We start from the raw sequence: 24,482 nt of genomic DNA on the forward strand, positions 1-24,482 counted from the left end.
GAACGTGCAATCGCCTAGGTCTGTGGGGGAGAGTAGCCTTCTGGCCAGGGACACCACGGCGGTGCCGCAGGAGGCCAGGAGGAACCCCCGCTTCTTGCCCTCATCGGTCACATCGAAAAATTCCAGCGCGGACTTGGCCCCTTGTACCCAGGAGGGCCAGTCCTGCGGGCGGGCTATGTCGAAGGGCTGCAGCAGCCCTAGCCCCGGTGCGGGTGCCATTGTGCGCGTCGGAGGGGGTGCGGGAGGAGCGGTTCCGTTGCTCGCTGGATCGCTCATCGGATCGGCTGCTTCGCGTCCTCCTAGTCCCTCGCGACGACCTGGCTCAGTTGCGGCTGAATCCCACCTTCGTCGCCACTGTTATGTAGTGGGTAGCCGCATGGATGAACGACAGACAACGACGTGGTGCATAGCACGCTTTATTAGCACACAACAAGACATGTAGATAAACGGCCGGCAGGCCAACTATATACACACCTGGGGACCGCCCCTGGTCACCATTGGTGGGTTCAAATCTCCCGCCACGGATCCCATTGGTTCCCCAGTGGAGGGACTAGGATCCTAGTCCCCATTGTTGTTCGGACTGAAGCTAGGGCATATGCGCTGACCTCCGGTGGCGGTCAGCGGACACTACACAAGCAGAGGCTGGACGACCATCTTTTGGGTATGTTGTAGGTATGTAGGGCTATCTTTCCACTATGCTCCTGCAGAGTGCAGGGGGTTGGACTAGATGACTTGCAAGGTCCCTCCCAACTCTAACATTCTATGATTCTAAGTCCTAGGAGGGGTTTGAAGCCCCAAGAATAGCAAGTTTCTTGCTCCTGAGTGCACAATGGCAACCTTTTCATGAGATATCCTTAAATAGGGTTGCCAGATACCCCTGGCCACCAGTGAGGGCGAGGGTTGCTAGGTCCAGGCAGGGAAACTCCTGGAGGTTTGGGGGTGGAGCCTGGGGAGGACAGGGACCACAGTGGAGTACAGTTCCATAGAGTCCACCTCCAAAGCATCCATTTTCTTTAGGAAACTCATCTTCATAGTCTGGTGATGAGCTGTAATTCCAGGGGATCCCCAGGTCCCACCTGGAAGCTGGCATCCCTTACCCCCAACTAGGGTTACCAGCTTTTAAACCGATTCTTCTAGCTGTCCCTTTCATATCAAGTTGATTTGCAAACTGCTATCAGGCAACGTTGTTTAACTTCATACTATGAAAAAATCAACTGCCCATTTCCATTCATTAAACCTTTATTAAAGGACCAGGACATCCACCCCCCCACACACACACCCAACCTTATCCCTCAAGATATCTCAGGGCAAAATAGAGACAAAATTTTAGCAATTCCCAGAAAATAGGGGTGGTTTCTGATAAACAGATGGTTGATGCATATGTAATAATGACAATGCAAAAAATAAGAATGTAAAGTGTGTCTCTGTGCATGCACAGAGTTCCTGTTTCCACATGGCAGACCTCAAATGCTGGCTTTACAGGGAAAGACTTCAAAAATTCAAGCAACCCTGAATTCTGCCCTAGCCAGATCTAGCTTCCTTAGTTGGCTGGAGTTGGGAGTTAGAGTGCTGCAGTCTCCTCTGGGTTTTTTCTTTTTTGCCATGGAGTTGCAGCTGACTTATGGTGACCCTGTAGGGTTTTCAAGGCAAGAGACATTCAGAGGTGGTTTGCCATGGCCAGCCTCTGCGTAGTGACCCTGAAGCCAGTTTAGTGTAGTGGCTAAGTGTGGACTCTAATCTGGGAGAACTGGGTTTGATTCCCCACTCCTCCACTAGCAGCTGCTGGATGACCTTGGGCAAACCATAGTTCTGGCACAGCTGTTCTTGAAAAAGAACAGTTTCTGTCAGAGCTCTCTCAGCCTCACGTACCTCACAGGGTGTCTGTTGTGGGGAGGGGAAGGGAAAGGAGTTTGTAAGATGCTCTGAGACACTCTCTCTCTCTCTCTCTCTCTCTCTCTCTCTCTCTCTCTCTCTCTCTCTGTTGTGTCACATCCAAATCGTCTCTCTCTCTCTCTCTCTCTCTCTCTCTCTCTCTCTCTCTCTCTCTCTGTGGTCTCCCATCCAAATACTAGCCAGGGCCAACCCAGCTTAGCTTCCAGGCTTGGAGGAGATCAGGCTAGCGCTATCCAGGCTGTTTCTTTATGTCTTTGTCCCTCCACAATCCTCCTTGCATCTGCCTCTGGCTGACAGAAGCAGGCTGCTGGCTGGGGGTGGGGAGGAATGAGGTGGTCAGTGTGTGTGTGTGTGGGGGGAGCGACAACATTCTCCTTCTGGCCCCGGTGGGCGGAGGGCAGAGGGAGCCGCTTGCCTTGATCCTCCGCTGCGAAGGGCTTGGAGCGACTCCAGCACGGAATGGGTCTGGCCCGGGGCCAATGTAAAAATAAGAAAAAATTGCCCGATTCTGTCAGCACAAACACTCCCTTTGGCTGGCTGCAGCATTTTCCATGACACCATCAGCTCTGGCGGAGCAGGGATAAGGCCTTCCCAGCCGCGCAGTGGAGATATTGGGGTGGGGTGGGGGTGGAAGGGGAGGAACGGGTGACAGATGCGACCTGACAGGCCTGGGATGTTAGGGTGGAATGAGCGGCAGTGCGTTTGTGGGATGCAGTTGGGAGGGATGGCTCTGTAAGTGAGGCAGGCAGGCAGTAGAGACAGGTGAGGAGAGGCAGGAAATGGAGAGGGAGTTCCAATGAGCACATGAGACTTAATTGCTGGCCTGTAGCTAACATGGGGCCCATGGGGCCGGGCCCCCTAGTGTTTCTTCTGGGCCCTCTCCCTCCTGGGCTGGCCCCAAAGTGCTCCAACTTACCACCTGCACTGGACTTTCATTTAATTAGCTGGCGCCCCCCCCTGAGGCCCCCTCCCAAAGAATTCCCTAGCTACGGGGCTGCTTAATTGCTAAAGCGAGGAGGCCCTGGGGCCCAATTTTGGTAGTGTTGCCAAGTCTCCAGGTGGTGGCTGGAGATGCCCTGGAATTACAACTGGTCTCCAGGTTACAGAGATCAGTTCCTCTGGAGAAAATGGGAACTTTGGAAAGTGGACTCTATGGCACTGATTCTAATTCTGGGAGAAGATGATAGGGATAGATCTGCCTAAGTTCACAGGGAGGGCAGGAAGGGTTGCCTCAGTGCTTAGTTCTTGTGGCCCTTTTTTACCTGCCCATGGAAATGCTGATTGCCACTTTAGGGTCAGGAAGCAATCCTGGAGGTTTCTTGTCATCTTCTGGGTGTGTGTGTGTAGAGGGGGAGGTTTTTGTGAATTCCCTGCATTGTGCAGGGGGTTGGACTAGATGACCCTGGAGATCCCTTCCAACTCTATGGTTCTATGATTCTACAGTGTAGCTTCATGGTTTTCTTAAACCTTTCCTTGCCTCCAAATTCTTCCTATAATGTGCCTTCTGTACACTCGTGTCATTGGACTTTACACTAGTGCTGCCAACTCCATGGGAAGTCTCTGGAGATTTGGCCAGGTGCAGCCTGGGGAAGGCGGGGTTTGTGGAGGGCAGGGAGCTCCGTGGGGTATAGCATCACCGACTCCACCCTCTAAAGATGTGATCTCTGTAGCCTGGAAATCACTTGAATTTGGGAGATCTCCAGGCCCGACCTGGAGATTGGTAACCCTATGACAAGCCCCATCTTGCAGCACACCTACACTGTTGCTGCACACATATTCCTCTGCTTCAATCAGTGACAGATCCATATAAACCCCATATAAATTCCATATAAACTCTGTTCCTTGATTTTAGACCAGCAGATCTGGGAGTGGATTTGACTGGAGCTGAGGACTGCAAAATTGAATCTGTACCCGTTGACTGCGGTCTTCTGAAGACTGAGACCTGGGGATTGCTCTCCATGCTAAGAGAGTCAGTATCTGCACAGAACATGTTAAGAAATGATACCGACAAAAGTGCCTCTGAGTGTGTGCACCATCTTTCCCTCATTACCAGAGACGGCCCTTCAGCGTTCAGCTTCCAAACTGGATGGTGGCTGTTGCTGCAAAAAAAATTTTTTTTTTTTTAAAAAGAAATGATCCTCCATTGTGGCATAAAAGTTTTGGACTAGCATCTGGAAGACCCCAAGCTCAAATCCCCACTCATGCCCTGGAAGTTCAATGTGGGATCATGGGCCAGTCACATGCTCTCCGCCTAACCTACCTCAAAGGGTTGTTGCGAGGATAAAATGATGGAAAGAACGAGGTCAGCCACTCTGGGTCCCCGTTGGGCAGAAAGGCAGGGAATAAATGAAATGAAATGAAATGAATGAATGAATGAATGAATGAATGAATAAATGAAGTGTTTGGTTTCAGGGACAGGTGATTTCTGGCCAAGAGGATAGTGCCGAATGTTGCTTTGTCTCCTTCTGAGACCCCCCCCTCCAAATAGCCAGGCAGACAATAGCTGGGCACATGGAACTGTTTTTGTTGTTGTTCAGTCGCACAGTCGAGTCCGACTCTTTGCGACCCCATGGACCAGATGGACAAGATCATGCCAGGCCCTCCTGTCTTCCGCTGTCCTCTGAAGTTTGCTCAACTTCATGTTCGTTGCATCTATGACACTGTCTAACCCTCTCATCCTTTGCCGTCCCCGTCTTTTTTGACCTTCAATCTTTCCCAGCATCAGGGTCTTCTCCAGTGAGTGCTCCCTTCTCATTTGGTGGCCAAAGTATTTGAGCTTCAGCTTCATTATCTGGCCTTCCAGGGAACAGTCAGGGTTGATTACTTTTAGGATTGACTGATTTGATCTTCTTGCAGTCCAAGGGACTCTCAAGAGTCTTCTCCAGCACCATAGTTCCAAAGAATCTATTCTTTGGCGCTCGGCCTTCCTTATAGTCCAACTCTCACAGCCATACATGACTACTGGGAATACCATTGCTTTGACCATGCGGACTTTTGTTGGCAGGGTGATGTCTCTACTTTTTATCATGCTATTTAGGTTCTGAGAGCTAAAACTCCTTCCAGTTAGAAGAAGAAGAGGAGGAGGAGATTGGATTTATACCCTGCCCTTCACTATCCAATGGAGTCTCAGAGCAGCTTTGTCTTTCCCTTCCCCTCCCCACAACAGACACCCTGTGAGGTAGGTGGGGCTGAGAGAGCTCTGACAGAAACTGCTCTTTTTCAAGGACAGCTCTTGTCAGAACTACAGCTTGCCCAAGGTCATCCAGCCAGGTGCAAGTGGAGGAGTGGGGAATCAAACCTGGTTCTCCCAGATTAGAGTCTGTGCACTTAACCACTACACCAAACTGGCTCTCAGTTTGAGGCCTTGGCATCCCACTTTCATACCTCAGGGGAATAAGGGATTAATAACGAATCAGGTGTCCCACAGAATAGATTGCAAGGCCTGGTTGTGGATCTTTCCTTGGAGTGCAAGGAAATTCTAACCTTTCCTATTCTCCCTTGATTGATGTGAGAAATGATGTAATGGTTAAGTGCATGGCCTCTAAACTGGGAAAACGGGGTTTGATTCCCCACTCCTCCACTTGCAGCTGCTGGATGACCTTGGACAAGCCATAGTTCTGTCAGAGCTGTTCTTGAAAAAGCCGTTTCTGTCAGAGCTCTCTCAGCCCCACCTACCTCACAGGGTGCCTGTTGTGGGGAGGTGAAGGGAAAGGAGTTTGTAAGCCTCTCTGGGTGAAGGGTGGGGTGTAAATCCAATCTCCTCTTCCTCTTCTTCTTCTTCTTCTTTTTCTCCTCCTCTTCCTCTTCTTCTTCTTTTTCTTCTCCTTCTCTCAGCCAGTGATGTGTCCCAAATAAATCATAAGCAACCTGAGCTCAAACTCCAAACCTTTGTAATGGGGTTGGCAGTGAGATGCCCCAGACCGTACAAAGAATCTCTGGCACAACCCGGGTATTGAACCCAGATCTCCTCCACCGGTGCATCCCTGACATGAAGATGATAGTCTTTTCCAAATACTTTCTTCCTCTGGCTTACCGTGACCCTTTTACTAAGGGGAAAAGTCCCTTGCTTGGGCGCTCTTTCCCTGGGGGGGGGTAAATCAACAAGAATTTGATCTTTCTTTTGGCAGCTAAATGGCCACGTCTCACTTCAGAGAAAGCCTATCTCTCTCATCTCGGACGCTCTCACTTGGGATTAGATGCAGTTTTGCAAAGGATGTTGTTTGAATTAGAAAGACAGAAAGCTGGCAGGAGAGGAGGCGCTCAGTTCCCCAAGGAACTAAGGATGTTAATGCACCATTCCAATTCCTAGTGCCCCTAGTGCATTAGCCTTTAAGGATGAGAATAAAGAGGCCACCTTAGCCCTGTTGACAAGTTTAAGTGAATGCACGTACCATCTGTGTATGGTGTATACTTGATTTTTAAAAACGTGTGCCTTGTGTAACTCAGCCTGTGTAAACTAGACTTGTGACTGAAACCCCACATTTGACCAGGTACTAGCCACCGTTTTTGTTTATAAAGCAAACACATCTTGGCTCTTTCTTAAAGATAAAGCTAAAGGTTCCCTTGCTCGAAAGCCAGTCGAGTCCGACTCTAGGGTTGCGGTGCTCATCTCCGTTTCAAAGCCGAAGAGCCAGCGCTGTCCGAAGACGTTTCCGTGGTCATGTGGCCGGCATGACTAAACACCAAGGCGCACGGAACGCTGTTACCTTCCCACCGAAGTGGTACCTATTTATCTACTTGCAATTTCTTGCTTTCGAACTGCTAGGTTGGCAGGAGCTGGAACTAGAGATGGGAGCTCACTCCATCATGCGGCACCCGGGTCTCGAACTGCTGACCCTTCCACAGCCTGCAGTTCAGTGTCTTAACCACTTGAGCCACCGCAGCTCCTGGCTCTTTCTTCCAAACTAGTTTAACAGATGTACTTACCTGCCCCTTCTTTTGGTGGCTTTTGCTCCTCCTCACTGGTCCAGCTCTCTGTAAAGACCCCCAAAGCCTTTGTTATGTGCACCTAGATCTTTCTCTCATTCGCTCTGTGCTCTCGGGGTGATCTAGGGTTGTTAACCCCAAGGTGGCACCTGGAGATCTCCAGGAATTACGTCAGCTCTCCGGATGACAAAGAACAGACTACAGATCTCCAGACTACAGGGTTGAATCCCCCTGGAGACGATGGCCGCTTTGGAGGGTACCCTCTATGGCATTATACCCTGCTGAGACCCTTCCACTCCTATACTGACAGCTTCCTCCATTGTGGCCAATGCTGCCTCTAAGCTGTGGAGTCTTGTGAGCAAAAATTCTCCTTTGTGAGCTACCAGCTTTAAAGTTGTGAGCGACCTATTTGGCTGCTGTATAAATCAGTTTGCGCTGGAGACATCCTTCCTGAGCTAAGACAAACATGTGTGAGCTGGAGGCTAAAAAATGGTGAGCTAGCTCACACTAACTCAGCTTAGCGGGAACACTGGCTGTGGCTGGTTTGTTTTTAAAAAAAAATACTTATCCTTTCAAGATGGTTGCATTCTGTTTGAGTTGACTGTTGGTCATTGTCAAGAGGCTCAGGACCCACATGTGGGACACATCCCAGTTTGGTGTCGTGGTTAAGTGCGCGGACTCTAATCTGGGAGAACCGGGTTTGATTCCCCACTCCTCCACTTGCACCCGGCTGGATGACCTTGGGCAAGCCGTAGTTCTGATAAGAGCTGTTCTTAAGAAAGAGCAGTTTCTGTCAAGAGCTCTCTCAGCCCCACCTCCCTCACAGGGTGTCTGTTGTGGGGAGGGGAAGTGAAAGGAGTTTGTAAGCCGCTCTGAGACACCTTTGGGTAGTGAAGGGCGGGGTATAAATCCAATCTCCTCCTCCTCCTCCTCCATCCTGACCTCAGCACCCATAATACCAACCACCTTGAGCTAAGAGGAAAGACGGGGTACAAATATTTTAATTAATAAATACCACTTTTTTTGAATAAATGAATGAAAGAATGATGCAGTGCCCCCCTCCACTGTGCACCCAACCCAAATGACAGGAAGATAATTGTCTATCATGTTGTTATTGTTGGAGGGAGCGACTCAACATGCCTGGACACTGGGGGGACATGCTACATCACTCTAAGTGTGTACAGGTGTTATCTCCTTGAATGGGATGCCTCTCTTTGTCTTAACCTGGGAGCTGCCCTCTGACCCCTCCCTCTCTCTGTCCTTTATTCTTCCCATCCTTCACATGGCCTTTCATGGAGCCACGTGTCTCTAGAGGTCTCTTCTGTAGATGCAGTGCTCTCATACTTCCATGCATACGATGCCGGATAAGCTGGCCACTTTTGGTAGGGCAAGTGCTCTTCAAATTAGGCTTCTCTCTCTCCTTCCGACGGCAACCTGTATGAGAACTAAATCTACTTGAACTCAGTTCACATTCAGGTTGCAGTCTAAAGGAGAGAGAAGAAGAAGAAGAGGAGGAGGAGATTGGATTTATACCCTGCCCTTCACTACTTGAAGGAGTCTCAGAGTGGCTTACAATCTCCTTTCCCTTTCCCTCCCCACAACAGATACCCTCTGAAGTAGGTGGGGCTGAAAGAGCTCTTTCGAGAACTACTCGTGAGAGAACAGCTCTGAAACAACTCGTGACTGATATGATGGTATGGGATGCTTGAACTGAGGGTGGAAAATGGCCACTGTGGGCAGGGTTGGGTTGTTACTGTTGCAGTGACAAATCTGATTGGCTCGGGGGCTTGTGGCATCATCACGTTTTTTTATGTGCTCCCTGGTCAGATGGAATGGCTGAGAAAAGGAGGGTAGCTAACATGTATCAGACAAAGTGGGTTCTAGTTCACAAAACCATATGCTAGAATAAAAAGTTGTGAGTCTTCAAGGTACCGCCAGACTCCTGTTCATTGTTGTTTACAACATGAGTCACAATGTTTCGAAGCAGCAAGTTGGCTTGAAATAGATGGGCTTCTCTATTTTCATTCTCCGAAATCCCCGGAGTAATCGTCTGATATGGTCTCAAATACAGAGCGGATGGGCAGCAGCCCTTCCTGAATGGCATGACTGGACGTTTTGCTGGCCTTACACAATACCTTTAGCCTGTCAAAGCACTGTTCATTTTGTTCCCGACATTTTAATCCAATAGAGATAAATGCTGGGACTGGGGACGAGGCAGTGTGCGATCAGTTGATTGCAACAGTCCGCCTGTTCCCGGATGAGTCTACTGACCTTACATTTTTGACATTCCTATTATTTTCTCGAATAAGCAGAGCTGCCTTTATTTTTCCCTGGTCCTCGTCCCCAACTGTCGCCCTTTATTAATGTGCTTGGCAAAGAGCTGTTTACTCTCAAAGTGGCACCAAAACCTCACAACTCAGAGGAAGAAAATAGAGCATATGCTATTAATAAGGGATCGGCGGAGGAGACTGGGCCCATGTGTTAAAGTCACAGGCAGGCAGATTCTCGCTCCAGAGAAGCCTGCAGACACAGACACAGTCGCCTGCAGCCGCTTTGCCTTCTGCTTGGCCAGACTTTGCCGGACATTGTTAGCTTCACCAGGGGTGAGGTGGAGGCTGCTGGCCTCAAAAATCAATACCATTAAATGGTTCACTTTATCTTCTGTGAAAACGCCGGCTACAGCTCAACTATCCAAAGGGACTTGTACGCCACCTGTAAATATTGACAGTTTTCTTCCTTTTTGTCATTTATTTATTAAAAACCTTTCAGTGGGCACAAGGGGACTTAAAATTTTCTGAAACATTAATAATGACACATCACAGTGATCCAACTCTGAAAAATAATTAGAAGAGAAGAGGAGAAAAGAGATTGGATTTTTACACCCCTTCACTACCTGAAGGAGTCTTAGAATGGCTTACAATCTCCTTCCCTTCCTCTCCCCACAATAGGCACCCTGTGAGGTAGGTGGGGCTGAGAGAGCTCTCTCAAGAACTGCCCTTGAGAGAACAGCTCTGAAGGGACTTGTGACTGACCCAAGGTCACACCAGCAGCTGCATGTGGAGACAAGGGGAATCAAACCCAGTTCTCCCAGATTAGAGTCCACGTTCTTAACTACTACACCAAACTGGCTCAAGAGAATATCCAGCTTCTGTTAGCTTCTCTGGGAACCTACTCAGACATGAATTTAAGGTGTGAGAGAGGGAGAGCTAGAAAGGGTGCTGAGAATTCCATATTTTAATCACTCTCTGTGTAAAGTAGTATTTCCTTCTGTCCATCCTGAATCTACTGCTCATCAGCTTCATTGGATGCCCTCAAGTTCTAGTATTTTGGGAGAGAGAGAAAAATTTCTCTTTGTCAATTATCTCCATCCCATAGATAATGTCAGAAACTTTTATCATGTCCCCCCTTAGTATTCTCTTCTCTAAACTGAAAAGTCCCAGACTCCTCAGCCTCTCCACATAGGGAAGGTGCTCCAACCCCCTAATCAGCCTGCAGTGTCTTTTTTGAGATACGGTGACCAGAACTGTACACACAGTATTCCAAATGAGGCTGGTCCATAGATCTATACAGGGCTAGTATAATATTGGCTGTTTTATGTTCAATCCCTTTCCTCATAATCCCTAACACAGAGTTTGCCTTTTTCTCTGCTGCAGTGAAAAAGTCCCCAGTAGGGACATGCTGTGAAATAATAATGAATCAAAACATGAACAATATCCATTATTTAGCACAGTTACTGTAACGTATTCAATTGTAATACTTTCCAACAACTGGAAATGATTGGAAATGTTTGGTCTTATGGGTTTTCCAGTGCATATCTGCTTTCAGTCACCGAGGGCAGCAGGAGGGCACGTAGAGGGAATGATTCAACAGGTATATAATTAATAAATAATCATTGTATAGCATTGTGTGTAGAAGAGCCAGGAGATCCTAAGATTGTCTGGCAGCTAGAAGTTCTAGTAGAATAATAATAATAATAATAATAATAATAATAATAATAATAATAATAATATTTATATCCTGCCCTTCACTTGGAGTCTCAGAGCAGCTTACAATCTCCTTCCCTTCCTCTCCCCACAACAAACACCCTGTGAGGTAGATGGGGCTGACAGAGCTCTGAGAGAACTGCTCTTGAGAGAACTGCTCTGAGAAAACTGTGACTGATCCAAGGTCACCCAGTTGGCTGCATGTAGAGTGGGGAACCAAATCTGGTTCTCCAGATTAGAGTCTGTATCTCTTAACCACTATACCAAACTGACTCTCAGTTTTAGTGTTATGCTCAATTTTAGCGTTATGTACCACCAGGTGGCAAGCTAGACATTTTTAATGCAAGAGACGTTTCAGAGGTGGTTTTGCCATTGCCTGCCTCTGTGTCACAACTCTGGTATTCCTTGGAGGTCACCCTTCCAAATACTAGCCAAGGCCAACCCTGCCAGAAGGCAGCTTCAGGGGCTCTGTGCCTCCAGAGGAACCAGCCAGAGGAGCCAACGGGGGCTCTTCTTATGTTCTTATATTATCTGGTGTTGCACCCATTAGACTTTCTGTTTATATCCACAAGCAGGCAGATAGGGCTACACTGACCCTTGCCACAGGTAGACAGCATACCTGCCCTCTGGAAGGGACCACTGAGACAAATCATTTGTTTGGACTCTCTGGCAGGTAGGCAAAGAGTGTATCCTGCCCCAAGAGAGCTCCCCCTACCAAGTCAGTAAAACGCTCAGACAAGACATGAGAAAGTGGTGATAAGGAAAGACCATGGCAATGTGAGGAAGAACTGATGATTCCCAGCGTCTTGAATCTCCTTTAGGAGGACATCTGGGGGAGGGTGATTAGGGAGAAAAACCTAAACTGGGCCAGGCTTGTGCGATCAAGTCCAGAGCGAAACTCAGTCCTTTCCTTTCTCCCAGTCCAGCTGACTTCCAGTAAGAGTTAGGGTTGCCAACTTCCAGGTGGGGGATGGAGCAGGCCCGTAGCCAGGGTTTTGTAATTCGGGGGGCCTTTAAATAAGTCAGGGGGCACTGACGTCACAAAATAAAAAATAAAATAAAAATATTTTTAAAAAACCCTCACTTTTGCAGCATTCGCACTCTGCCTGGGGAAGCAAGCCGTGCTTGGGGAAGGGGCAGCAGTGGGGAGTCCTCCGGGCAGCCCAGGGAGCTGGGGGCCAGGGGGCTGGATGGAAGCCAGGGGGGCTTGGCAGAAAGTCAGAGGGGCAGGCCCCCAAGTGCCCCACAGTAGCTACAGACCTGGGATGGAGATCTCCTGGAACTAATACTGAACACAGTTTGAGTCCAGTGGCACCTTTAAGTAGTATTGCTAGGTCTGGGTTGGAAAATACTTGGAGACTTTGGGGATGGATCCGGGGGAGGGTGGGGTTTGGGGAGGGGAGGGCCCTCAGCGTGGGTACAATGCCATAGAGTCCACCCTTCAAAGCTGCCATTTTCTCCAGGGGAGCTGATCTCTGTCAGCTGGGGATCAGTTGTTAAAGCGGGAGATCCCCAGGCCCCACTTGGAGGCTGGCAAGCCTACCATTAAGACCAACAAAGTTTAGTTCAAGGTATAAGCTTTTGTGCGCAAGCACACTGTGTGCTTGCACATGAAAGCTCATACCTTGAATTAAACTTTGTTGGTCTTGAAGGTGCCACTGGACTCAAACTCTGTTCTGCTGCTTCAGACCAACACGGCTACCCCACCTTATTTATTAATGTTGCTTAGGCAGGGCTATTTTTGGGCAGGAATGCACAGGAACGGAGTTCCGGCTGGCTCCCGAGTTGGCCACACCCAGCAGGAACTCATTAGCATAATAGGCCACACCCAACAGCAGAAACTCATTAGGATTGGCTACGTTAGGGGTGTGTGGCCTAACATGCAAAGGAGTTCCTGCTCCAAAAAAAGCCCTGGGTTTTGACAACAAACACGGTAAACAGAATAAGAAGCAAAAGGTGGGTGTGGCTGGATGACAACACTTCTGGTAACATGAGGGTGTGGCCTAATATGCTAATGAGCTGTGCTGCCATGGGTGTGGCCTAATATGCTAATGATTTACTGCTGTTGAGTGTGGCCTATTATGCTAATGAGTTCCTGCTGGGCTTTTTCTACAAAAAGAGCCCACCCTGTTGGAAAAGGCAATGTCTGGTGTACAAAGAAGACAAGAAGACCCTGCAGGGGGCAGCAAGAAGACAATTAGGCTGCGGTCACACATGCCAGTTGAAGCAGAGGGGGAAGTGAGGCTGTTCCCTCTAGAGTAATTCGACTCGCAGTTGCAAGATCACACTTCCCTTCATAGCTGCGGGCTCAGCCCGTCACTGTGTGATCAGACACAACTGCAGGTGAGTCTCTTTTTTGCCATTTGTTTCCCATGCACATCAACAAGGAATCGCACCTCCACACCGAGGGCCCCCTATGGGTATGCGATAATGTGCATACTGTGAAGGGGGGGGGGGAATGGCATTGAGCCGGGATGGCCTGATCAGACCATCCTGACGGCATGCATGCATTCTTGCACGATCAGACGGAGAAAGACCGTCTGTGGCCCGTCGCAACCAGTTTGCTACCGGATTTTCTCTGGAGCCTTTTTACTCCACTCCTGTGGCAGAACAGCACGGGTTGCCAACGACTCTGGGACACTTCCTAGATGTTGCTGTCTGATTGTACCCTTTAGATCTGTTGGCCGTTCGCACCTATGTCGGATCTACTGTGTGATCGCAGCCTTAGACAGGAGAGCGAGGTCAGCACCTTTTAAGTGTCATTCCTTGTCTGTCTCCGGATTGCCAGCCTGTCTTAGAGCAATTTTCCTCTTCTTCTCAGAAGTTCCACACTTAGTCTCTCCTCTCAGGTAGAGGTGTAGTTCTGTTAGTTCCTAAATAAACCTGTACACTTTAATCGGGTTGTGCACCTTAGCTGTGTTAATTACTCTGCCGATCAACCCCACCATCTACAAGCTCCATTTTTATTTAGAAACTCATTGCCCACCGCTCCCTGTTTGAGGCTCTCGGGAAAACTCACTAGTACTCTAATTCTCGTCTGACAGAGCTAGACTTGAAAGGAACCTCGGAGATCATGGAGTCGAGCCAGTTTGGTGTAGTGGTTAAGAGTGCGGACTCTAATCTGGGAGAACTGGGTTTGATTCAGCACTCCTCCACATGCAGCTGCTGGTGTGACCTTGGGCAAGCCATAGTTCTGTCAGAGCTGTTCTTGGGGAAAAAACAGTTTCTGTCAGAGCTCTCTCAGCCCCACCTATGTCACAAGGTGTCTTTTGTGGGGAAAGGAAGGGAAAGGAGATTGTAAGTCACTCTGAGAATCTGAGTGAAGGGCAGGGCATAAATCCAATGTCCTCTCCTCTCCTGTCCTCTTCTGCTGAGTGCAGGTCTCCCATCTGGGCACTAAGCAGACTCGCTTCAGCAAAATTTGCTGTTTCTTATACCCTCCAGACCATCTCTGTGTTTTTTTGGGTGCCAATCTGCTGGCAGAGAATCACCACTCTTCCCCAAGTGTGAAATGTGCTGAATTAGAACTGTATTAACTAGGGTGGCTTAATAGATAAAACTGGGAGGGAAGGCGGCACGGAATAGCCCGATCCCATCAGATCTCAGAAGCTAAGGAGGACCAGTACTCGGAAGGGAGACCACCAAGGAAGACTTTGCAGAGGAAGGCAACGACAAGCCACCTCTGCTTCTCACTAGCCTTGAAAGCCACTTGCTGGGGTCACCACAAATTGTCTGCGGCTGGACGGCACTTTACGTGCACAACAGACCCAATGCTTTTCTGAGCCACCACTCTGTGCTTGTCATGTATGCTTCCAAGTTTGGCATAGAAATTTCTCCATTATAACCAATGTTCCCTCTAAGCTATGGAGTCTTGTGAGCAAAAATTCTACTTTGTGAGCTACTGGCATTATAGTTGTGAGCGAGCGATTTGGCGACTGCAGAAATTAGTTTGCTCTGGAGCCATCCTTCCTGAGCTAAGACAAAAATGTGTGAGCCGGAGGCTAAAAAACTGTGAGCTAGCTCACGCTAACTCAGCTTAGCAGGAACACTGATTATAACTCTTGCACATTGTGCCCTTTTAACTCAATGGCTCACCATTTGTTCTCCTCTCCATGTGCAAACTGAGGTTTCGCTCCCTGCACCTGATGAAGGAGGTTCTAGCCCATGAAACTTGCAATACATTTGCTAGTGTCACAAGACTTCCTCCCCCTCCAGTTTCATTGCAATGGACTAACACAGCTGCCCCAGTGGAATTTTCAAGCCATCAGCAGAAACATTAGGAGAAGCTGCTGCAGTCTCCGGATGAGAGGGCAGGGTTAGACGCTTGCTCATTAAAAGGGGACAGCTGAGATCTGACATCCTCTTGTGCCAGAGGCCTTATTTCATAAATCTAGATTCCCTGGCTAGACTCTTATCTTCAGTGGCAACAGCATGAGGGAGGAGGGCAACAGCTGCCCTTGGCAGGAACGTCTTCCTCTCAGATGGAGTCCAAACCAGACGGATTATCATCTGTTTATTCCGTAACTCTCCATGAATGTCCTGCAGAAGGTCACTTGGCCATTGCAGTGTTTAGTGTTGTGATAGGAAACATATACCTCTTCCCAGCTCCCACAGATAGGGTGGATTCAGAAAACTATTTTCTTCGCTCTAGCGAGGAACCATCGTTGCAATCAGTGAATGGTCAGTATCCAGTGGAACCTGTGGGAGACCAGAGTTTTGCTGTATCCCCTATGTTGTTTAAGGGCTTTGGGGGGGGGGGGGGGGGGGGGGGGGGGGGGGGAGCAGCTGCGTAATGGGAGAGCCATTCATCAAAACACTGACAACGCTGTGTTACTCCTACTCTGAGGCCTCTGATGTTTCTGATTAGTTTCCAGGCACAATTCCAGGTGTTGGAACATACCTGCAAAGCCCTTCGTGACCTGAGGCCCACATACCTGAAGGAGCAACTTTCCTGGCATGTTCCCGTGCAGCTGCTTCATTCTTCCCAGTTAGGTCTATTGTTAGTACCTCCTTTGTCTAAGGTACATTTCACACCAGTATGGGCTCGGCCTTTTTTCAGTGCCCCCGTGCCTGTAGAACAGCCTCCCAAAGAGGGACGCCAGCTCTCCTACCATCCCGCCCCAGGCCCTGCCACTCCTGCTGCCGCTAAGTGAAGCAGCAGGAGCAAAGTCTGGAGGGGAACCAGCGATGGGCCAGCACCACAAGGTCTCTTCTTGTGCAACCCAGGAAATAATGTCACAGAGTCAAGGCAATGCTCTAGGATTTGGGTGAACCCTAGAGGTCACCTGGGTTTGCACCAGACGTGGCATCAAAATGCTTGCACAATGCCAATTGTCCAGACTCTGCTTTCTGCATCTCCCAGAGATTGGCAATGCTGGACTGGCAACTCTACTCAGAAGAACGCAGGAGAGCTCCCTCTGCCTTTCCAGCCGGGCTGCAGGACAACACTGAGGGCAGCCTGAGCTGGGACCAAGAAGCAGGATGCTGCTAGTGAGGCAGATCAAGTCTTTAGGACGGTGCATCGAAACGTCCCTTGATGTGTAATTTGTGAAGATCTTTCGAAATGGGGGTGGATTTCCAGAAGTTGCCAAGGAGGGATTCAGCGGCAGAGGGGGAACAAAAAAGATGGGATGACAATGGGTAGGTGGCAGAGGAGGAGCTCGGATGGCAGAAACACTGTAGGACCCTTTGAGGGAATAACAAGGAGCCCTGCAGAGATTCCTCCGTGAAGGTTAGAGAGAAACATGCCCTTTCACAAGATGAAAGCCAGGTTTATACTATAGGAATTGCTTTGTGGATCTTTATTTGGGTTTGCATGTGAAGTCTGGGAGAGAAACTGGCAACTACTATAAAGCAGCGCTAGGGTTAGCAGCGTGCATGGTGGGGAGACATAAGCCAGGGATGAGGATGGTGAAAGGGACGAGGCTGTTCTCTCCAGACGGAGGGAGTCTGTGCAGTAGTTTCTGAGAAAGGAAAAGCAGCTCTTTGATTTATGGTGCTGCTGGAGCAACAGAAGGTTAAGGACCTTGTGGCTGCAATGATGTGTGCAGATACTTATAGATGGAGAGGGCTCCACACTCTGCATCAATCTTGCCCGTTTTATGAGACTGGGGGATGATGGTGGAATCAAAGGGGGAAATGGAGACGTTTGTTGGTCTTGGCAGGCTAAGTGGCTTCGTCACATTCCTAGCAGCTTCCCAGAAGTCCTGTGCCGCCCCAGTGGAATATATCAAAATCTATTTAAATCTCTTTCAGATATTGGCAATCTTGCCTCCCTCCCCCCCCCCCCCCCCCCCGCCACTCTGCTCTACCCAGCTAGAAAGAGACACCCCAGTTCGGATCAGGTTTCGGGACAGCTGGATGCAGCCGGCCTGATCTTGCTCCCTGAACTCTTGGGGGAGGAGTGCAGCGAGATACCCTGGTCCTTCCCAAAGGGGGGGGGGGAGAGAACTAATGCCTGAAACAGCCATTCCAACTCCAGAGAGGCCCAGCTTGGTAAAAATACATACAAACAGTATACATTTAAACAACCCAGCAAGTCCCTGGTCAAACTGAAAGCAGGTGATGATGAGCCACAGGGATGTCCCTGGCTCGTTTGGGTTCCACTGTGTGGCTCACAGGCCCAGAGCCCTTGTGTGCCTCTAGAAAGCCGTCGAATCCCAAGTCCAGAAGTGATCGCAGCTTCGACAGGGGCAAAGGGTTTTACCTCCACCTCCACTGTGTCCTGGATTGCAGCCCGTTTGCTGTGCTCCAGAAGAACAGTGCGTGGGAACCACTCAGGAGCCGATCAGTTTGGTGCAGTTCTGGACCGACTTTCCTGGTGGACGTTTGTGAAGGGGCTTTATGACAGACAGGTGGAACGTTATGGAACTGTGTTGGCACTAGGATTGCCACCCTGGGAAATTCCTGGAGATTGGTGGGGCGGTGCCTGGCAAGGGTGGAATTCAGGGAGGGAAGGGAGCCCAGAAGGCACGTAGTGACATCCGGTCCACCTCCTGAAGTGGCTATTTGCTTCAGGGAAACTGATCTCAATAGTCTGGATTCCAGGAGAATTCCAGGCCTCACCTGGAGTTCAGCAACCCTAGCTGGGATTGCATTCCCTCGCCTTACTCCTGTTGGTAGCATCGCTTGCGATGCAATCCCTGGAAGTCAGCCTCATTGTGTAGACTTGAGTAGGATTCTGAGTCGCCCTGCTGAGGTCTGCTTTCCTTATCACCCACCCATCTCTGGCCAGCAATGGGGGTCATTGGCTTTGACAGAGGCAGCTGGGGCATGTGGGTGTTTCTCTTCCACCAGTATGGTGCCCTGAGGGGCCTGATATGGGTCCTTGTTCACTGTAACAAAGAAGAGCTAGATTCAAGTCCAGTAGCACTTTAGACCAACGTGGCAGGAGCTTTCAAGAGTCAGACCTCCCTTTGTTAGATGCCTGATATCTGGTCATGCATTGGACAAAGGGAGCTTTGACTCTCAGAAGCTTATGCCCCCCCCCCCCCAAATCTTGTTTGTCTCTAAGGGGCTGCAGGAATTGAATCTGTCTCTTCTACTGCAGCCCAACATGGTTATCCTCTGAAACTGCCACAAATAAGCATCAGGAATCTAAAGAACGATCAATGTGTGCCTTGCCCTCTTCTCCAATCCGGTCGCATCTCGAAAGTCTATTAAATCGAGCAGGATTAAGGGAGAAGAGAAAGTTAATCCCGAAGGAGGCACACAGATCAGCTGCCAGCAGGTTGTCAGATGAAAACTTCTACCCCATTTATGGAGCCCCCCCCCCCCCCCCCAAGCAGTGTGTGGAAACAATGTACCTTACCGAAGAAGAAGATATTGGATTTATATCCTGCTCTTCATTCAGAGCAGTTTACAATCTCCTTCCCCTCCTCTCCACCCAAGGTCACTCAACTGCCTGCCTGTGGAGGAGTGGGGAATCAAGCCCAGTTCTCCAGATTAGAGTACACCACTCTTAACCACTACACTAAACTGGCACCAAACTAGACCTGTTGTGTACTATGGTATAGATGCAGCTTCTGAGAAGAAAGTGCTGCCAAAAAGAATCTGGTGACCCACCACCTCCTTTCTCAGTATTCCCAGAGACCCAGTTTGGTTAAGAGCGGTGGACTCTAACCTGGAGAACCAAGGTTTGATTCCCCACTCCTCCTCCACATGCAACCAGCTAGGTGACTTTGGGCCAGTCACAAGTTATTTCAGAGTTGTTCTCTCAAGAGCAGTTCTCTCAGAGCTCTCTCAGCCCCACCTACCTCACAGAGTGTCTGTTGTGGGGAGGGAAAGGGAAAAGAGTTTGTAAGCCACTCTGAGGCTTCAAGTGAAGGGTGGGGTATAAATCGAACTCGTTGTTGTTGTTGTTGTTGTTCTTCTTCTTCTTCTTGGTGACTACTGGTAACTGACCCCTACTAGGGGCCTGGAGGATATTCGTAGAGGTCTCCCATCTAAGTACTTGCCAAAGTTGACCCTGCTTAGCTTCCGAGATCTGACAAGATTGGGCTTGCCTGGGCTATCCAAGTCAGGGCACCTCTGCCCTTTCCACTGCTCTTTTTTGTATTTTGGAAACCAGGAACTGACCCTAGAAACAGTATCATCCATGTAATTATATTAGTTGATATTTTTTCTTCATTGCATATATGCATTGATCAAGTAAAACATGTCCTGATGGTTACTAGCGTGAGTTTCTTAGAATCTTAAGAGTAGGGTTGTCAGGTCTTACCTCCTTGCTGGTAGGGGGTGAGAGGGAGCTTTCCGGGAGTGGGGGGCAGGGTGATGTCACTGTGCATGATGTCCCTGATATAATGATGTCATGCGAAAGTGTTTTGCCCATAGAGTTTTGCCCAAAATACCAGAGCATCACCATGCGATGTCTAGGGCTGCCAGATCCCCCCCCCCGGGGAGGGTGTTTGCTTGCGCAAAGGGCGCCCGACCTGCCAGCCCAGATCCGGCCAGTGGGGGAAATGCTGCCCCCAAAGTGCCCGGATGGAGGTGACATCATTGCACTGGGCATGTTGCCGGGGGGATGCTCTAGCATTCGGCCTGAAAATTCTATGGTAGAGTGTTCACTGCCGACGTGCCTAGCACGATGACATCACTTCCGGGTGATTACATCGTGGTGCGTGCACGTGTAGTGCACACGTGAATGTCCTGGACTGGGAGCTTCTCCCCCTCTGCCACAGTAGGTAAGAGATCTGGCAACCCTAATGACTTCACTTTCATGTTATGTCATCACATCAGGGACATCATGCCGGGTCATGGCTTTTGGGAGCTGGCAACCCTACTTAAGAGGGATTATCTCTCCTATATTATAATCCTGTTTTGAGGTGGCAAGATTCGATGCATGCCAAAATCAGTTGGCTGCCTGAACTGCCACTCAGAAACAGGTCCCTGCCCACTGGCTGTGTTGCCTTCGTCCTGCCCACAGAAGCAGCGCCTTTGCCTAGCAGGCTGCGGGAGGCCGGCGGGTCACCCTCCTGCCCCAGTGGTGCACTGCCCTCTTCAGCGCCCCCTTCCAAGTGCCCCACCACAGTGCCCTCGCACACTAGCCCCACCACGGTGCTCCATGCTGAGGCAGCCCTATGTTTTCATGGCTGGCGCCAGCCCGGGAACCACCACACTTGGCCCCTTTTGCCCCTGCTGTCGCCACTGCTTGGAAAGGGCAGTGGGGCTCCAGGAGGTGTGTGTTCCCTTCCCCGGCTGGCAGGTTCTGGCTTCAAGGCCATTCGCAGCCTGAGACTGCCACCGCTTCACCCCTGGGGTGCTCCCCGCTGTGTGGGTCCTCCTCCTCCTCGGGGCAGGTAGCTTGGAAGGGTCGACGTGCCAAGCGGGGCAGTTCGTGTCGGTCTCCCCCATCCCGACCTCTTCTTCCACTGCTGCTGTGTGACAGAAAGACACCGGCTCTCTCGGAAGAGGCTGAGGTGGCAGTGGCTGGAAGTGGCAGTGGCTGGAGGTGGCAGTGGCAGTGGCGGCTCCACAGGCATGCTGCGGCCGGGAGGATCCTGTGCGGCATCCCCAGGTGCCTCCTGCCTCACCTGCGGGTAAGCGAGCCCAGCCCACCATGGTGGGCTCTGCCATTGTCCTCCCTGTCTCCCCGCACTCCAGGCTACCTGTGCCCCCTGCCCCGCAATGGGACAGAGGGAGGAAGGAGCTGACTGCACGGCAACCTCCCCGAATGGACAGCCACCCATGGCCCAGTCTAGGGCTTGTTGTATTGTTTGTACAACGGGCTTGGCTCCTAGTAGGGAATAATGGAGAAAGAGAGGGTGGTTAGAGGCTGGAATGTAACCTCCATGTGCAAAGGTTGCGTAAGTCGAAATCAGGCCCGTAGCTAACGTGGGGCCCACGGGGCCTGGCACCCCAGCAGTTTTTATGGGCCCCCTTCCTGAGCCTACCCTACCCTACCCCAGCGCCCCCTGATTGCCTGTTAGCCTGTTGGCAGGGAGGACAAGGGCAGTGATTTCAGAGGCTGTCCCTGGTGCTGTGCTGCAAGAAGGGGCACTGGGGCTCCTGGGGGGGGGAGCTGGTCCCGGAGGCTGTGGCTGCTGCAGCCCTTTGCCCTGGAGCCTTTGATTGGATTAGCAGGCGTCCCCCCCGGCCCGCTCCCTAAAAAGTCCTTAGCTACGGGGCTGGTCGAAATGCCATTTGCTTGGGGTTCATAGTGGGGGGGGGCAGCGCCCTTTGTGTGATGGCTGTTGGGTTTCTCAAAAATATCTGGTTAGCCACAGTAGAAAATAGAATGCAGAACTGGATGGGTGCTAAGGTCATAGTTTGCCTAGGGCACCACGAAACCTTGGGCCAGCCCACCCACTCCCAGAAAGCTCCTTCCCACCTCTGGGGATGATCATAAGGGTAGAGTACTGAAGCAAAAGTGCAGGACCTGGCAACCCTAGTGTGTAGTATGAATGTTTAAAAGAGGAGGGTTTCCAACACTGCCTTGGCAAATGCCTGGATTTTGGGGGGGTGATGCCCAGGGAGTGCAGAGTTTGAGGAGGGTGTGATGTTACTTCCAGGAGACTCTCTTAAGCTTCCTTCCATGGTCTCTCACTTCACTTTGGGTTGACACAGGGGCACAAACTGTGAACAGAGTAACAGCCAAGAGGAGAATGGTTGTACAAAGTTATCATCTCTGATGGATGTGCGCTTCTCAATATATGCAGGCCTGATTGACAACAAAACTTTATAACTATTATTTGGAGCGACACTATTCCATTGATTCATATACTACCTGCCTTGCCTGGAACACATATTTCATACTTTTAGTGTGCGTTGTTATTATTTAGACCACTGAAGAAGGCCCTCAGGACCGAAACGCGTTTGCTCTAGTGGTTATTGTATATGCGTAACCAATTTTTTGGTCTAGCGGTTATTTTATGTGTAACTCATATTGCAACCACTACCTCTTTGTTTGTAATCTACATTCTACGAATGCTGTTTTTAATTTGAAGTTATTGTGCACTTTGCAATAAATAGATATATTTTGTTCTATATTTTAGCTGCTCAGCCTTCTAGGTTCCTGACTCCTCTCTTGTGGTCTTTACCATAGGGACTAGGGAAAATGCCTAGAGTGTCACAAGGTGGAGGTCATTTTTTCCCTCCTCAGTTCCTTGGTGGAACAGTGGGGCTGGGAGAAGGTAGTTCTCCATACTGGGAGGGTAAATAGGAGGTTTATCAAATACACATAATTACATATTCACTGATACCATGTGGTACAAATACTAGTGGTGTGAGGAAACATTACTCTTACTATGGCTGTTCAATGTGACATTACCAGACCATACACCATGACCAATGTTCCCACTAAGCTATGGAGTCTTGTGAGCATAAATTCTACTGTGTGAGCTACTGGCATTAAAACTGTGAGCGAGCAATTTGGCTGCTGCATAAATTAGTTGGCTCTGGAGCCATCCTTCCTGAGCCAAGACAAAAATGTGTGAGCTGGAGGCTAAAAAACTGTGAGCTAGCTCACACTAACTCAGCTTAGAAGGAACACTGACCATGACATCACCAGGTCCTGCCCCATAGGACTCTGAGTTTGGGATGTTGGGGATAGGGTTGCCAAATCCAAATTGTCCGGGAGCGGGGGGCTCCCGGACGGCGTCCTCTTCGTGCGCGCCGCGTGTGCATCACCCGGAAGTGACGAAGTTTTCCCCTCAAATGGCGTGGCCCCGCCCCCAGCATGCGACGTCACTTCCGGGTGACGCACACGTGGGGGTGGGGTTTCCCCCGGGTCCCGATTCCGCGGGAGCGGGAATCGGGGCTCGAAACCGGGGGGAATTCTGCCCCCCGGGGGGGGGGTGGGAACCCTATTTGGGGTCTTAGCAAAAATGTCCCTACTTCTTTCTACTTCCTCCTGATGATAATCTCAAGCAAGGCCTGAGTATCACTTAAAATACATATTTCTGAACTGCAGAATGGCAACATCCACTGTGGGTAATGGGTTATTGTTTGTTCATGGATGAGACAAAGGCACTCTGTGCATGGTCTGATGCCCTCTTTCTTTGCTACCATTTATCACAGTTGAATCCACCCACTGAAACAGTTTTCAGGGTTACATTCTGGGATGGGAGACTCTTTTTGGTCAAAATTCCTCAGACTATCCCCCCCCCCCACGCTTGGCCGGGAGCCTGCTTTGAATTTGACTTTCGTATCACATGTAGGGGCATCTCTGGCTCTAGGCTTGAACCACGGTGGCAGGGGCGGGGGAGGCTGTTGAGGGGCTGATGCTGAGTCACAGACCAGGAGGGCGAACGCAGCAACATGCGTTCCAGCCCCTTTTTCTTTTTATAGCTTTCTCCCTTTCTCTACGTGCCCGTTCTTGGCCAAGCGAAAAACCATCTCCACTCACTGCAGTTAAACAAACTTGATGGGACTCCCTGAAGACAGGGGGCTGAATGAGGTCAGGCTGCCTGCATGGCTGGGGGGGGGCACATTCAGCCTCCTCTCCCCTTCCCTGGGCCCCTTTGCCATCCTGTAATGAAGGCCACCCCCTTATCCTTAATGTGGGAATTGCAGAACGGGGTGGGGGGTGGGGGCTCTGTGCTTGGCCAAAGCACCCCTGGCTGACGATTCCCTCCCATAGGCTTTGTGTGGCTGTACATCCTTCCCTCAGGAGATGCAGGCTGGAGCCAGCCTCCCTCTTTCTCTCCCCCCCTCCCCACTGCTCTGCCTTTCCTGTCTGCATCTGTACTGCTCTGTAGGGTTCATGGGAGGACAAAGAGAGCCCTGGAAGGAGACACTTGAGGCTGGACTGACCTTTCTACACGATATCACCCAGGATTTATTTCTGAGAAAAGGAAGCTCAGGCGCTCTAAATCTGCCTGGAAGCCAGGCTGCTTGCACTCTGCACATGCTCAGAATCACTTCGCAATAATTGTCATGTCATCTCCACTGTCAAAGTTTTTCTTTTGTGACCAGTGTGGTTAAGGGCGTGCCATAGCAAGGGCACAGTATTGGAGGGTAGCCGTGTCGATCTGCAGTCGAACGGCTAGATCCAAGTCCAGTCGCACCATAGAGCCCCACAGGACTTTAGTGCTTTAAGCTTTCGAGAGTCCAAGCTCTCTTCATTAGGACACGGGGGCATGCCAAGCGTTATAATCTTCCAGTGAGTGACACTGGTTAGCATAACTCATTAGCATATGCCACACCCCCTGACATCAGGGGCCCGGCGGTGGACTTGCAAGG

The 24,482-nt window shown here is 50.1% G+C and overlaps 1 protein-coding gene across 1 annotated transcript in view; it reads left to right on the forward strand.

The window, feature by feature from the left end:
- KCNK3 (potassium channel, two pore domain subfamily K, member 3) overlaps positions 1-24,482 on the forward strand; it is a 114,033-nt gene that overhangs the window by 81,732 nt on the left and 7,819 nt on the right. The window lies entirely within an intron of this gene.

The sequence above is a fragment of the Gekko japonicus genome, unplaced genomic scaffold, assembly GCF_001447785.1.
Source record: "Gekko japonicus isolate JY-2015 unplaced genomic scaffold, Gekko_japonicus_V1.1 scaffold977, whole genome shotgun sequence".
In the NCBI taxonomy this organism is placed as follows: domain Eukaryota; kingdom Metazoa; phylum Chordata; class Lepidosauria; order Squamata; family Gekkonidae; genus Gekko; species Gekko japonicus.